This window comes from Somniosus microcephalus, chromosome 1 (assembly GCF_052327205.1).
Source record: "Somniosus microcephalus isolate GS21.2 chromosome 1, FLI_Smic_1.0, whole genome shotgun sequence".
Lineage (NCBI taxonomy): Eukaryota > Metazoa > Chordata > Chondrichthyes > Squaliformes > Somniosidae > Somniosus > Somniosus microcephalus.
In genome coordinates this window covers 428465695-428480100 of record NC_140987.1, presented here as the reverse complement: position 1 = coordinate 428480100, position 14406 = coordinate 428465695, and positions in this window count along the sequence as shown.

Sequence of the window (14406 nt, the reverse complement as noted above, 5' to 3'; positions counted from 1 at the left end):
TTGCAAAAGGTACCGACCTTGGTTTAAAGAAACGAGGCGTGGCATCACTGGCTACATGAATCTTGGCTGTGGCTCCCCTTAAGGTGCCCAGTTCATCCTTGAACACTAACTCATGCTTCATCAGCACTTCTTGCAGTACCTCTGTACTGTCCTCCATTTTATTCATTGCCTGCCAGTACACACTCAACTCACTGATCCACCCTCGCCCTAACAGGTTTGGCCCTGACCCTGCTACCACTACCACCGTAAGCTCTTTGGTGACTCCTTTGTGTTCCACTTGTACTTCGGCCGCCCCCAAAATGTCCACCTTCTGTCCTGTGTAGGTTTTGAGACTAATGGGGCATGTACCTAGCTCTGGTACTTTTGCTTCCCCCCATAGCTTGGCGTACTCAGTCTGCGACATTATGGTTACACTACATCCGGTGTCAATCTCAAACTTTACTTGACCTCCGTTCACTATCAAATACTGAGTGAGAGGGGGTACGTTGGGCCTTGAAGTGTCCATACTGTATACAGTGAAAACCTCCTCACCAGACTCACTAGACTCTTCCTCCTCTTGTATGTAATTTGCCCGCTTTGTGTACTTCTCCCTCCCCCCTTTTGCAAGCTTTGCCCCTTTAGCACTGCTTCTCTCACTCACTGCCCTTTTACAGACTTTCTTTAAGTGCCCTATTTTTCCACAATTGTGGCACATTGTCTTTGCAAACCTGCAGTCCTTTGCATAATGGCTCATTCCGCCACATCGGTAGCAATCCCCAACCCCGACTGGTGGACTTTTTGCGCCAGCTTCCAACTTGAAAACAGCTCCTCCCCCTGGTTTACTCCATTTCTCCTTGCTCATACTATTTAGGTCCTTAATGTCCTTGTTAGCCGTCTCCATGGCTTGTGCTTTTTTAAGTGCCGTCTCAAATGTTAATCCTTCTTCTGACAGCAACCTTTGCTGTATACTGTCGTCGTTAACTCCGCATACTAGTCTGTCCCTTAACATGACTGTGAGCGCATTTCCAAAATTACAGTCCTGTGCGAGCTTCCGAAGCTCCTCCACATACTCGGTAACGCTTTCTTCCGGCCTCCTAATCCTCGAATTGAATTTCCATCTCTGTACTATTTCACTAGGTTTCGGATTGAAATGATTCTTTAGTAGACTCACCAACTCGTCAAAAGATTTTTCTCCTGGCCACTCCGGGCTCAGCAGATTCCTCATCCGTGTATAGGTTTGCGCTCCCACACAACTCAGTAAAATGGCCCTTTTCTTTCCAGCATTGTCCACCTCGTTTGCCATAAAGAAATGGCTCAGTATTTCAATATACTCCTCCCAAGACTGCGACTTGCTGTCAAAAGGTGCCACGGAGCCTACCGTTCCTGCCATCCTTGGAGTCCGGTCACTTCAGCCAAAAAATCAAACTCCGTTTCGACTCCCGCGGCCTAGCCTCGTGCTTTTCCGACTAGTTTGCTAACCAACCCGAGCACCTCTTCCGAATACTCCCTAACTATGACTGATCCACCAAAACTTTTCCATCCTTTATTCTCGTCGCCATATGTGGTATCTTGAGGTGGCCATAGATGGAGACGGACACCGGTTAACTCCTTAACATGGTTTAATCAACCCTTGCACATAAAAGCTTCTGCCATGAGGCAGCAAAAACAAAGAGTACAACAGTACAGATCAGACTTAACTCAGGAGAGCAATTGCCACAGCACCACCTGGTGGATCAGGTTACTCATAACCTCCCAGGTTACTACATTCTCCATACAGGAAATTAAAGTCATGGCACTCTTGGGAAATAGTGCTCACAGAATTATCAAGTTCAAGATGATCTGGGATTCAGAAATACTGAGGAACTAGGTTTTCAAAAAGGAAATCGGAGAACCATTTAAGCAAACTGATTGGGCAAGGATCAGGGGAAGGGCAGTTGTTCAACACTTCAGGAGAGAACAATTAGAACATCTTGAAAGACAGAGGGCTAGAAATTTGTGGCCTTAGCGCCACTCCGTAGCACCATTAAATGGCGCTAAAATGGCGGCCGCCACTCTTTCGCCAGCTGCTGGTGGGTCCCGCAGCGGCTGCTGCTTTTGTCCTTACCTTTGTGCTGCCAGTAAGTGGCATTGCCATCTTGAACAAAATGGTAAACCTGGCGTGCAAGCAGGCTGACAGTGGCGATGTCTGCACCTATTAAAGAGACACACACATCGTTCAGGTAAGTTTGGATTTAAGGTTTTGGATTGTTTTTTAACATTTTATTGAAGTGGTGGCTTGCTGCAGTAGATCTGAGTAGGGAGTGCTGCTGAATGCTTGCAAGGGCTCGGATGGTAAATGAAAGCCTTTGAGAAGACAGAACATGCTGCAAATACTCAGGAGATCATGCAACATCCGTGGAGAGAAAAACAAGGTTCACGTCTCGGGTTGAGATGCTGCTGGACCAGCTGAGTATTTCCAGCATTTTATGCTGTCATTTCACATTTACAGCATTCGCTTGCAGAGGGAAGAGGAAGACACAGAAGAGGAGGAAGCTGAAGAGGAGGAAGCAGAAGAGGAAGAATCGGACAGAAGGATGCATCCCAGACAGCCCCTTTGTGGCCGGGATATCCAGGATGGAATCATCCGCCTGGTGTCCCAGTGACCACAACCCCAATTCACCTTTCAACATTAGTCCCACACATTACCTTCTATCTGTTACTGCCTATTACAATGTCCTCTTGACCACGATACTGAAATAAAAGCCACCACAAAGCAAGCTTTCCAATCCACCTATATACATCTATCCATCCAATGCGACATCAAGAAATCAACTCATCACTCGTATGCATTCTCTTAGTGAGTGTCTTGTGTGTGCCTTTGCCTATCCTACTGATGTCACGCAGTGCTACCCCAGTGGCTGCAGCATGGCTGGTGGAAGGCTGCTGACTTTCAGTGGGGAACACTGCAAATGTCCTTGCTGGTTGACCTTGAGGAGCTGGTGGCTGGGAGTGAGAAATCAATCATCTTCTTGTTCTTCTTCTGCCTCCTCTCCCTCTTCTTGGTCACCTACTGGCTGGGCAGGCTGCATTTCTTGGGTGTGTAAAGTTCGCAAAATTCTGCAGATACCCTCAAACCAAGAAGATTACTGTTTTAAAGAATATTGGGCCGAAAGGGGGTTTAAAGTTAAAACCCCAGGATTTTGGTTATTTTAAAAGGGCATGTCCAGGCCTGTGGAAGGCTGCGACAAAGGGGTTGGGATGGTCCTCTGTTAAACAAGCAGTTTGGGTATTGGCATAAGCCAAACTGTCTGGGAATGTTCTGGGCTGTCTCAGTCATTTCACATAAATGACAAAAGGCCTACAGAAGAGCAGTTCCTGCCAAAATTACAGAGCCATCAAGAGTATGCATAATGCAGTACATGCCACTGATCAACAAAAGGGACCCTGACCCCAGCAGAAGACAAAACTTACTAATCGGACCAAAGATTAAACAGTCATTTAAAGCCAATTTAAGTTTCGATGGACCATCCCAAACCTAGTTTACACCAACTTAAATCAATTAAAAATAAATGGGACCAATCAATGTTAACAAGCCCGCCCAAAATTTAACAATGAACCGAGAAGATTTGGCGGGCAGATAAGCAGGCCTCAATTAGTATAAACTAAAGACCTGTCTCCACAAGAAATCAGTTCGAACAGTTCAATAAGTACAGTTCAGCAGAAGGAGTTCAACAGAAACAGTTCAACCATTTCGAGAAGAAAGGAGAGACCCATCGTTCAAGTTTAAAACACCATCGAAACTCAGCGGTTTCAGAAGCAAGCATCTAGAAGCAGTTCTCTCGAACAAGAAGAAGTAACACATCATCGGACACCTCACGGCACCAAGGGCCCCACAAAACCAACAACCAAATATTACCAGAAGCCAACCAGGTAATACTGGGCCACCGCGACCAACAAGTAACCAACTCGGAAGAAACCGAAGATCTGCAAGTTTTTCCCACTCTACAAACTATTCCTGCATTTGGTGAGCATTTTCCCTGGTCCTCTAGAGTCCAACTTAGTTAGTGTAGTGGGATTGGGAGGGGTGAAGTATTCTGTCTATTGTTATTCTCCCTCATATATTCCGAAGTGTTCCCCCTTTTAGAGCGATAAGATTATTGTGTTGTGTATTTTTCCTTCTCAAATAAAAACCAAAGTTCTTGTATCAAATTCAGTTGTCTGCGGCAATTTCATTACAACCCCCAAATAAGTCCAGGTCTAGAACCAAGGGAGTGGGAGCGATTCAAACCGCTCATAAGTCAGAGGCGAAGCTGACCCACACACCACCCCTTACAGGTGTGTGAAATAAGGAAGACACAAGGGTGGAGTTGTGGTGATGGGAGGGCGGGAAAGCATGAAGTGCATGCCAGGAGGAGGATAATGTATGAGAATACCAGCATCTTGTATACTTTCAGCCCTGCCACTGACCAACGGCTCAGCCAAGCTCCTGCCAGGAATGGCCTGCTGAATATTCACATTTGGGACTTTTTAATTTTAAATATTTCTTTAAAAGGCAGAAAGAATTGCAAACTGCAAGCTCCTGCCATGGAGGTGAGGTGAGGTGAGGCTAGGAATGGGAGATGTGCCTCCTGATTGGTGCAGATTGTTGGTAGGTGAGTGATTGGGGGTGGGGGTCATGCATTGAGCAGTGTGTGAGGCTAGTGGTGCAATTGGTAGGAGATGGCTTTTGAAGATGCATTCACTGACCTTGACCAGTGGTCTGAGGTCATGAAGCTTCTTTGGGCACTGGAGCCAGGTGGTGGGGGCAACACTGCTGGCAGTAATGGCCTCGGTGATGTACTCCCACATCATTCTTTCTGGGCGGCCTCTTGGCCCCTGTGGGTAGAGGTCACATCATGGGTATGAATTTATCCTACACACTCTGGGGGAGAAATTTGTTTTAGCCAGTAAAGTTGCTAGTGAGATAACGGGCACTGAAAATGGCCGCAACGCTAACGGAGCAAAATTCGTCTGGGGGGGATGGAGATTGTTGGCGCAGCGCTTAACTGCCATGCAACGCTGTCCTGGTGGCGTTACTGGAGGCCTCCGACCTGAAGTTTGTGTGCAGGAGCAACGTTGGAGCTTCGCACAGCCCTCTTGCAGTGTTGACCCCCTGCACAAAGCTGGAGTGCTGCATCTAAGACCCTCGGTGCTTCTTCCCTGGCTTGCTGAGCTATGTTAGTGCTGAGACATTTTCCCCATTTTTTGAGGTTTGGAAGGGAATTCAGCTTTAAAAGCTGAATATTCACATTTGGGACTTTTTAATTTTAAATATTTCTTTAAAAGGCAGGAAGGGCTGCAAACTGCATTGTTTCATTTCATTTTAATTTGTATTGCTTCAGTGTGCATGGCCCCTTTAATTCTCCGACCTCTTCACTGCCCACAATTCCTTGCGAGCTTCACAGCCTCACTTCCAGAGGCTGTGCGAAGCTCCAACATCGCTCTTGCACACGAACTTCGGGTCGGAGGCCTCCAGTAACGCCACCAGGTTGCACGGCAGTTAAGCGCTGCGCCAACAATCTCCATCCCCTCCCCCCCCCCAGATGAATTTTGCTCCATTAGCGTGGCGGCCATTTTCAGTGCCCGTTATCTCACTGGCAACTTTACTGGCTAAAACAAATTTCTCCCCCAGAGTGTGTAGGATAAATACATACCCATGGTTGACAAGTTTAGACTAAATGGGGTAGAAATTGGTCTTGGTAGATTGGAATCAGGTTAACATGGGGCTCATTCTTTGAAAAGGTAACAAAACAGACCAAGGCAACTACAGACCCAATAGTCTTACTGGATAAAATAATGGAACTGATTTAAGAATAACCTAGTAAATAACAATCAGCACAAGATTCAGAAGTGTAAGAAGGGTAAGATCCGGCCTGACTGACCCCTTGACTTTTTTGAGGACTGTGGAAAGTCTTATGATATGGCGTACCTTGACTTCCAAAAAGTATTTGATTACGTTCTGAATGAAAGCCTACTAGTTAAGTGTAATGTGGTAGGAATTCAGGGTAAAACCTGGGAATGGATAAGAAATAGGCTGAAGGGTAGGAAGCAGAAGGTACATGTTAGCGGAGTGATGTCTGGGCGGGGGAAAGTGCTGACCTCAACTCTCCAGGGAATGTTATTCAAACTCTGAATCAAAACCAGAAAACACTGGAAACACTCAGCAGACCAGTCAGCAATTGTGGAGAGATCAAACAAGTTAACGTTTCGAGTGCAGATCCTTCCATCAGAATGCTACTGTTTGGGACCCCATTTAAGAAACAGTTGGATGCTGTAATGAAGAGACATCTGGATGGATGAGCTAAATGGTCCATATGGCCTTCCTCCCCTCTGTATTTATCATGTGATTGTTTCAATTTGCAGGAAAGGACAGTCTGTGGCACTGTCCTATCCCACTGTACCTTTGGCTCTGTTTTAGTGCGAAAGGAGGTACAAATTGAACAGGGCAAATGAATGTTTGTAGCTTTTGCCTCGCTCTCAGATATAACTTTGTACTTTTGAATACTGATTGGAAACAGTTGGAACCCATCTCTTTATAGAATCCACTGGCCATTGGAATGTGATAGATGCAGTTTTCATTCTGAAGGCATGACTGTAGACTCATATAGCCCTGATGGTTCAACAAATGCTGAATGCAACTGGGCGTCTGCACTAAGTGGGACCTGCCAATAACCTTTCGTCACGGGTATTGAGTTCAAAACGGAGAGAGTTATTTGACAATAATGTAGAGGCTGAAAATTCACAATGTTTCTGGTGCAATCTCAGATATGCTGGTCCCAGCCTTCCCTGTGAGTTTCCGCTAAACCTTGTTTGGGGAAAAACCTCCAACCACCGCAAACAAGGCCACCTGTATCGGGGACATGGAGGGTGGTGGGGCGGGGGGAGGAGGTGCAAAACTCCCATGGTAGGGGCTTCTTTAGCTTTGACCTGGTTGCCAGACTCTATGGGGGCGATTTTAACTCAGGTGCGGGATGATTTTGTATTATCCGAATTTCGTGTTTCCCACACGAATCTAAATGGATGTGGGAGATTGATGCAATTTTAACTCAATTGGCCAATTGATTTCCAACGTGTGGGAAGCCTTTGCAAATGGGTTTTTCATGACTGAAAGTCCCCTCCGATGACATCATCATTGCTGCTGCATTTAAGGTCCACAGCAAGCCTTGCTTCTTCTGCAGACTGCCAAGCTTCTTGACTGTGCAGTGTGAGGGAGCTGCAGCAAATATGACAAGCGGGAGGGCAAGATCAGCTCCTCGCTTTGACGAGGTGGCACTGCAGGCATTAGTGGATGGGGCTAGGGCCAACAGGGAGGTGCTCTTCCCTTCATCAGGGAGGAAGAGGCCTCCCACTCAGGCCAAGGCAGTGTGGATGCAGGTGGCTGAGGAGGTCAACTCCTTGGGAGTCACCCGCAGAACCTGGATACAGTGCAGGAAAAGATTTCATGACCTTCAGCGCACTGGAAAAGTGAGTATGAATTTCCCATCACCCTCAATCTGACCCCCATTGCCTTTCCTCACCAGCACTCAGCTTTAGCAATCTCTTCCTCCACATCCCACTTGACACTAACATCCATGCACCCTTACCCATTCCCTCTCTCTCTATGCGCACATGCACATAACTATTCGACCATGCAGCCCTCACACTCCCTATCACTCTGATGCTTTGAACATAACTGACAACACAGAGGGAGGGCCCTTGGTCTTGCAACCTCACTCCATCTTTGTCTCCTTCTAAGATTCTATGCTATGCAATCTCTACACTCACTCCTTCATTCTCACTCAACCTCCACTTGTCTCCCTCATTGCAGGAAAAGAGAGCTCACAATAAAAGAGAGCGAGCCAGGAGAGGAGGAGGGACAGCCTCAATAGCCCACCTGACCCCCTGGGAGGAGGCCGTCCTGGAAATTATGGGAATAGAGGATGATTCACGCGTGGGGAACGGACAGACGAGTGTAACACAGCAAGCTGGTGACAGAAAAGTTTCCCATCTCTCTCTTTGACATTGCATGAATCGCTGATAATGATTGTGAAGCTGTAACAGATGGACTTATGAGCATCTGCAAAAAGCTATGTGCATGTAGCCTTTGCACCACATCTCTGACTCTTTCCTTTACTCCCCCACAGGACCATCACAAGCATCTGTCCCCCCTAGCCAGGAAGAAGAGGCTGAGCAGCCAGACTCCTCAGAGGAAGCTGCAACCTCTGAGGGTGCAGCGTCAGCAGAATTCAGTGCACCCAGCACCAGCGCAGACACTCGCGCCTCGGTGGGACCTTCGCAAGATAGAGTAGTGTTCTCACCTGGTGTATCACAGCTCACAAGTGAGCATCAGCAGATTGTGGAGACAGGGACAGCAGTGGAGAGTCCTAGTCGGAGGGCGCAGGACTCTGCCAGCTCGGCTCAGCTGCATGTCGACCCTCTGCCTCTGGGTCCATCCATAAGATCAGAGGTGATGGAACTCCAGGCACAGATGCAGGAGTCTCTGGCAGGTTTTGTCTCTAGGGTCGCTGCGTGTGGAGCGAATGGAGGAGTCCATAGCGAACATGAGCAGAGCCTTTGTGGAGTCATTGGCGCATGAACGCATCACCATGTAAAGGATGGCTACATCTGTGGAAAGGATTGCTACCGTAAAGGAAAGGATGGCTACGGCCATGGAGGAGCTTAGTCACCAGGGTATGGAAAACATGGTCATTGTTCAGAATAGAATGACATCTCCTGAGGAGCGATGGGCATCTATTGAACAGAGAAACCAGACCTTCATGGAAGTTCTCCTGAGTAGGACTGTGTGGTGATTATTCTTTACGTTTAGTAAGAAGTATTGTGATTGGTTGTTTGTTTCCTGCCTTGGGATATATGCTGTAACCTCATTGGTAGTTGATGTCATGTGATTTGTGGTGGCCATCTTAAATTCAGTTCTTTCCAGCCTTTAGTTGGGACTGGGTGTTGAAGATGTGCTACAGGATTTTTAAGTTAATAAAGCCTAGATTAGAAAGGCAAATCTATTCTTTATTTCAATTTATTAACTTTATGTCAGAATGGAGCGATATCTTCAACCAGAGCGATTCAATGCTGACCCTAATTCTGCAGGAGTGGATGATAAATGGAAACATTGGTATTGTACATTTAAAAACTTTTTGGGCGTGTTGGATCAAGAGTCTCTAAATAAGCTGAATATGCTGATCAACTACATTGCTCCGGATGTGTATAAGTATATTTTGGACTGTAAAACTTACGAAGTGGCTATTTCTACATTGGAAAAGATTTTTGTTAAACCAAAGAATGAGGTATTTGCACGTCACCTTCTATCTGCCCGTAGGCAGCAGGTGGGAGAATCTTTGGATACTTATTTACAAGCACTTCGGTGCCTTAGTGTTAACTGTAATTATAAGGCCGTGACGGCTGAAGAATATAAGGAAGAATCGGTACGGGATGCTTTTATTAATGGATTACTGTCCAGATCAATTCGTCAGCGGTTGTTAGAAAATAAGACTTTGGATCTTAAGAGTGCTTTTGAGCAAGCTTCTACATTGGATGTGGCTCAGAGAAGTTCGGATTCTTATGCTCTTTTTAATCGGCCTGTGACTGTGGTTTCGGCAGTTCCGGATGAAAAGGAATTATGTGGACTTAATAGGAGTGGTTTACTAGATTCTGAAACAGTTTCTACTTCAGCGGCTGTTGCCTCTAGGATTCAGAAGTGTTATTTTTGTGGGAACGTCCGGCACCCTCGTCTGAAGTGTCCTGCTCGGGAGGCTGTGTGTAGTAAATGCGGCAAGAGAGGTCATTACGCACGTGTGTGTAAATCATCAGGTTCAGTTACCTCCTCTGTGACTATTCAGCCTTTAGATAGGGCGTTTATTGCATCAATTTCTGCTGCATTTGCTCATGGCCTAAACAAAGCTATAGTTACGGCCCAAGTTAATGGGTTGGAAGTGAAGGCCCTTATAGATACGGGCAGTACCGAGAGTTTTATAAGTCTTCAGTTTGCAAAGGAGAAGCATTTGAAAATTTCGCCTGTTTCCTATCAGGTGTGTATGGCTCAGACGACTCTCACTTCACAAGTAGCTGGTTGTTGCCTTGTGAAATTGATTCTTCTAGGTAATACGTATACTGATATACGCCGATCTGTTTTGCCTAATCTCTGTGCGGATATTTTGATTGGTCATGATGTGCTTCAGTTACACGAGTCTCTCAGTCTTTCATCTGGCGGGACTAAGCCACCTTTATCTATTTGTGGATTAACCTCTTTATCCATTTCTCCATTATCACTTTTTTCCAATTTGATGCCGGATTGTAAGCCAATTGCTACCAAGTCAAGAAGGTGTAGCAGTCAGGATAGAGAATTTATTAATTCTGAAGTGCAACGTCTCTTATTGGAAGGAATCATTGAACCTAGTTGTTCGCCTTGGCGGGCACAGGTAGTTGTCACGACTAACGAGAGACATAAGAAACGAATGGTGATAGACTATTCCCAAACTATTAATAGGTATACTCAATTAGATGCGTACCCTTTGCCTAAGATTGATGAGCTTATCAATAAAGTATCTCAGTATAAGGTTTTTAGCACTATTGACCTAAAGAGTGCTAATCATCAGATTCCTATTAAGAAGGATCAACCATATACGGCCTTTGAGGCTGGTGGAAAGCTGTATCAGTTTTGCCGAACCATTTGGTGTTACTAATGGTGTTGCTTGTTTTCAACGGGCAATGGATGCTTTTATAAGTGATAACTCTCTCTCTGACACCTTTTCATACTTAGATGACATCACGGTGTGTGGCAAATCAAGGGTGGAGCATGATTCTAATTTAGAAAGATTCCTTCAAGCTGCGGAAAAAGTTGGTTTAACTTTCAATAAAGAGAAGTGTACCTTTTCGACCACTGAGGTAAATCTACTGGGGTACATTATCTCGGGAAACAAGATTAAACCAGACCCAGAACGTCTGCGACCATTGATTGATTTACCTTGTCCTACTAATTCTAAGGCTTTGCAACGAGTTGTTGGACTGTTTTCTTACTATTCTAATTGGATTGCAAATTTTTCACAGAAGATCCGGCCTCTTATTCGGGTTACGACATATCCTCTATCATGGGAGGCCAGGACGTGTTTTGATAATTTTAAAAAGGATATCCTTGGAGCAGTTGTGCATTCTATTGATGAGCAGGTTCCTTTTGTGATTGAGACGGACGCTTCTGATTTTGCAATTGGGGCTACTCTGAACCAAAATGGAAGACCTGTGGCCTTTTTCTCACGTACCTTGAACAATAGTGAAAAAAGGCATTCTTCAATAGAGAAAGAGGCGTATGCAATAGTAGAAGCACTGCGTAAATGGAGACATTATTTATCGGGGCGACATTTTACGTTGGTAACTGATCAAAAGTCTGTGTCCTTTATGTTTGATGTCAAACATTTTGGAAAGATTAAGAATGATAAAATAATGAGGTGGAGGATTGAGTTGGCATGTTACCATTTTGATATAGTTTATCGTCCGAGGAAGGATAATGTTGCTGCTGATGCGCTGTCGAGGGCTTATTGTTCTGTGATTCACGGAGATATGCTTATTAATCTTCACAATGCCTTATGCCATCCTGGGGTTACGAGGATGATACACTTCGTACGCAGTAAGAATTTGCCCTTTTTTCAGTTGGAGACGTCAAGCGGATGACTTCATCATGTTCTATCTGTGCTCGGTGTAAACCGAATTTCTTTAAGCCTCAACGAGCTCATCTTATAAAGGCTACTTCTCCTTTTGAACGTTTGAGCGTCGATTTCAAGGGGCCTCTTCCTTCAACTACTCAAAACCGATATATATTTACTGTTGTGGATGAGTTTTCAAGGTTCCCTTTTGCTTTTCCTTGCGCAGATGTATCAGCTGCTACAGTTATCAAATGTCTGACTCAACTTTTTGTCATCTTTGGGATGCCTGCGCATATCCATTCAGATCAGGGAAGTTCTTTTATGTCTTCCCAGTTGAAGGAATACCTTCAGAGTCGGGGAATTTCTACTAGCAGAACTACCCCGTATAATCCCCAGGGTAATGGACAGTGCGAACGATACAATGGGGTGATCTGGAAGGCAGTTATGTTGGCTTTGACATCCCGGAACCTTAAGAATACACAATGGGAAATGGTGCTGCCTGATGCCCTGCATTCCATTAGATCATTGCTTTCAACGGCTACTAATGTGACCCCCCATGAAAGGCTCTTTAACTATCCGCGGAGATCTACTACGGGATATTCGGTACCTTCATGGCTTACTATGCAGGGACCTGTGCTGCTTCGACGCCATGTTAGATTGTCAAAATATGATCCTTTAGTGGAGGAGGTGGAGCTGTTGGAGGCAAATTCCCAATATGCTCATATTCGATTCCAAGATGGGAAAGAAAGTACCGTTTCAATTAAAGACTTGGCTCCTTGTGGTGGCCAGCCCTCTTCTGAGGATATTAACAATAGTCATGATTCAGATAATGTGGATGCTGTTACAGATACTTCGAATATTTCCAATCCGACTGCAGATAATTATACTTCTATTAGTCAGCCCTCGATGGATGTTCATGACCGTCCCAGTTTACCTCCTGATGGGATTTCTAATCCGGAAACAGTTGAAAATCGGGATATGGATAGCCTTCCTGCAGAAGATACTTCTGTGTCTCCTGGTGTGGGAGGGCAAGGAATTTCACCAAGGTTGAGAAGGTCGACACGAACAAGATATCCGGTCGACCGATTGAAAATGGACTTTTAAATTGATAGTAATGTTTTAAAATTGTTGAAATATTATATTATATTGTTTTAGTTGAGAGATACTTAATACTTGATGTAAGAAAAAGGAGTCTTACCATCAAGTAACTTTAAAGTAAGCTTTAAGTAACTTATAAACACACTATATACAAGAGAGGTCTTTACCATGCCTCTGGTAGAAGCCTCTTACAATACTGAACAGACCAGTATTTATACCAGTCCAACAGGAAGTGACATATGACAGGAAGTGAGGTATATACACAGTTCATAGTTCATAGTTCACAGTTCACAGGAAGTGATGACATAACTTCCCGGAAGTTATTATTATTATCACATTCTTCCCTCCTGCAGGATTAGGAGGCTGTGGTCTACCTTTTGGTCCGCAGCCGCCGAACAAGGAAGAGTCGCACCCATTTGGATTCCCATCGTAGAGGGTCGCTGGTCCGCTTACATGCGGTTGGCCATTGGTCAGAGTCTGTGTGGCCTGGATTGTCCTGTGAATGGTCGGGGAGATCATGGCTTCGAGTACGAGCCCCAATAGGTTCAAAGTCGGACTGCCTCTGTTCAGAGGGAGGTGCAGAGCTGGTCTGTGGCGGATCAGTACTTTCATGCGCGGTACTGGGAGGGTCACAACCTTGAGTACGGGGTTCTACCGGCACCAAGCTAGTTGGTGTCCGATCAGGATCCTGGAGAGGGGTACCCGATAGGTCCCAAGAGTTTCCTGGTGAAATGCCATCACCCGATGTCCCACTAGGTCCTGGTGGGCAGGGAGCCAGATCCCGTAATGATACGGTAGATTCTCAGCCGTCGGAATATCGTATGTTTGCATAGGTGGGGTTGGCATCGGTTAGTTCAACCTCGTCTACGAGAGGGTCATTTTTAGACGTCCGAACGTATCTTCGGAGTAATACAGGTCCAGGAGTAGTTAGCCATGACTGGAGTGATGTCCCATGAGATGAGCGATGCTGGAATCCAAAGAACCGCTCATGAGGTGTAGTATTTGTGGCTGTAGAAAGCAGGGACCGTATAGAGTGCAATGCATCCGGAAGCACTGTTTCCCATTGCTGGTCTGGTAGGCCCCGAGATCTTAAAGCGAGACGTACGGAATTCCAGATGATACCGTTATACCTCTCTACCTGCCCATTTCCGATGGGATGGTATGGTGTTGTTTTGCTTGTAGCAATTCCCCGTTCTGAGGGGTAGTCCTTGAGTTCCCTTGACATAAAGGATGGACCCCGATCTGAGTGAATATAAGCCGGCATGCCACAGAGAGAAAATACCTGCTCAAGGCAGCAGATTACTGTGGACGCCAGCATATTGGAGCAGGGGAAGGCAAACGGAAAACGTGAATATTCGTCGATCATGGTGAGCAAATATGTGTTCCGAGTTGAAGAGGGCACTGGGCCCTTAAAATCGATGCTAAGTCATTGCATCAGTTGGGTTGCATGTATGAGTATACCATCTGAGGGGCGGAAGAACTGAGGTTTTAATTCCGCACAAAGCCGGCATTCTGAGCATATTTTCTTTACATCTCCAGTGGAAAAAGGGAGATTCCGTGATCGTACGAAATGTAGCATGCGCGTAACGCCAGGATGACACAATCCATTGTGGACATCCATGAGAGTAGAGGATGACATAGTGGAGCAGAATGCCCGTGTGAGGGTGTCCGGGGCCACATT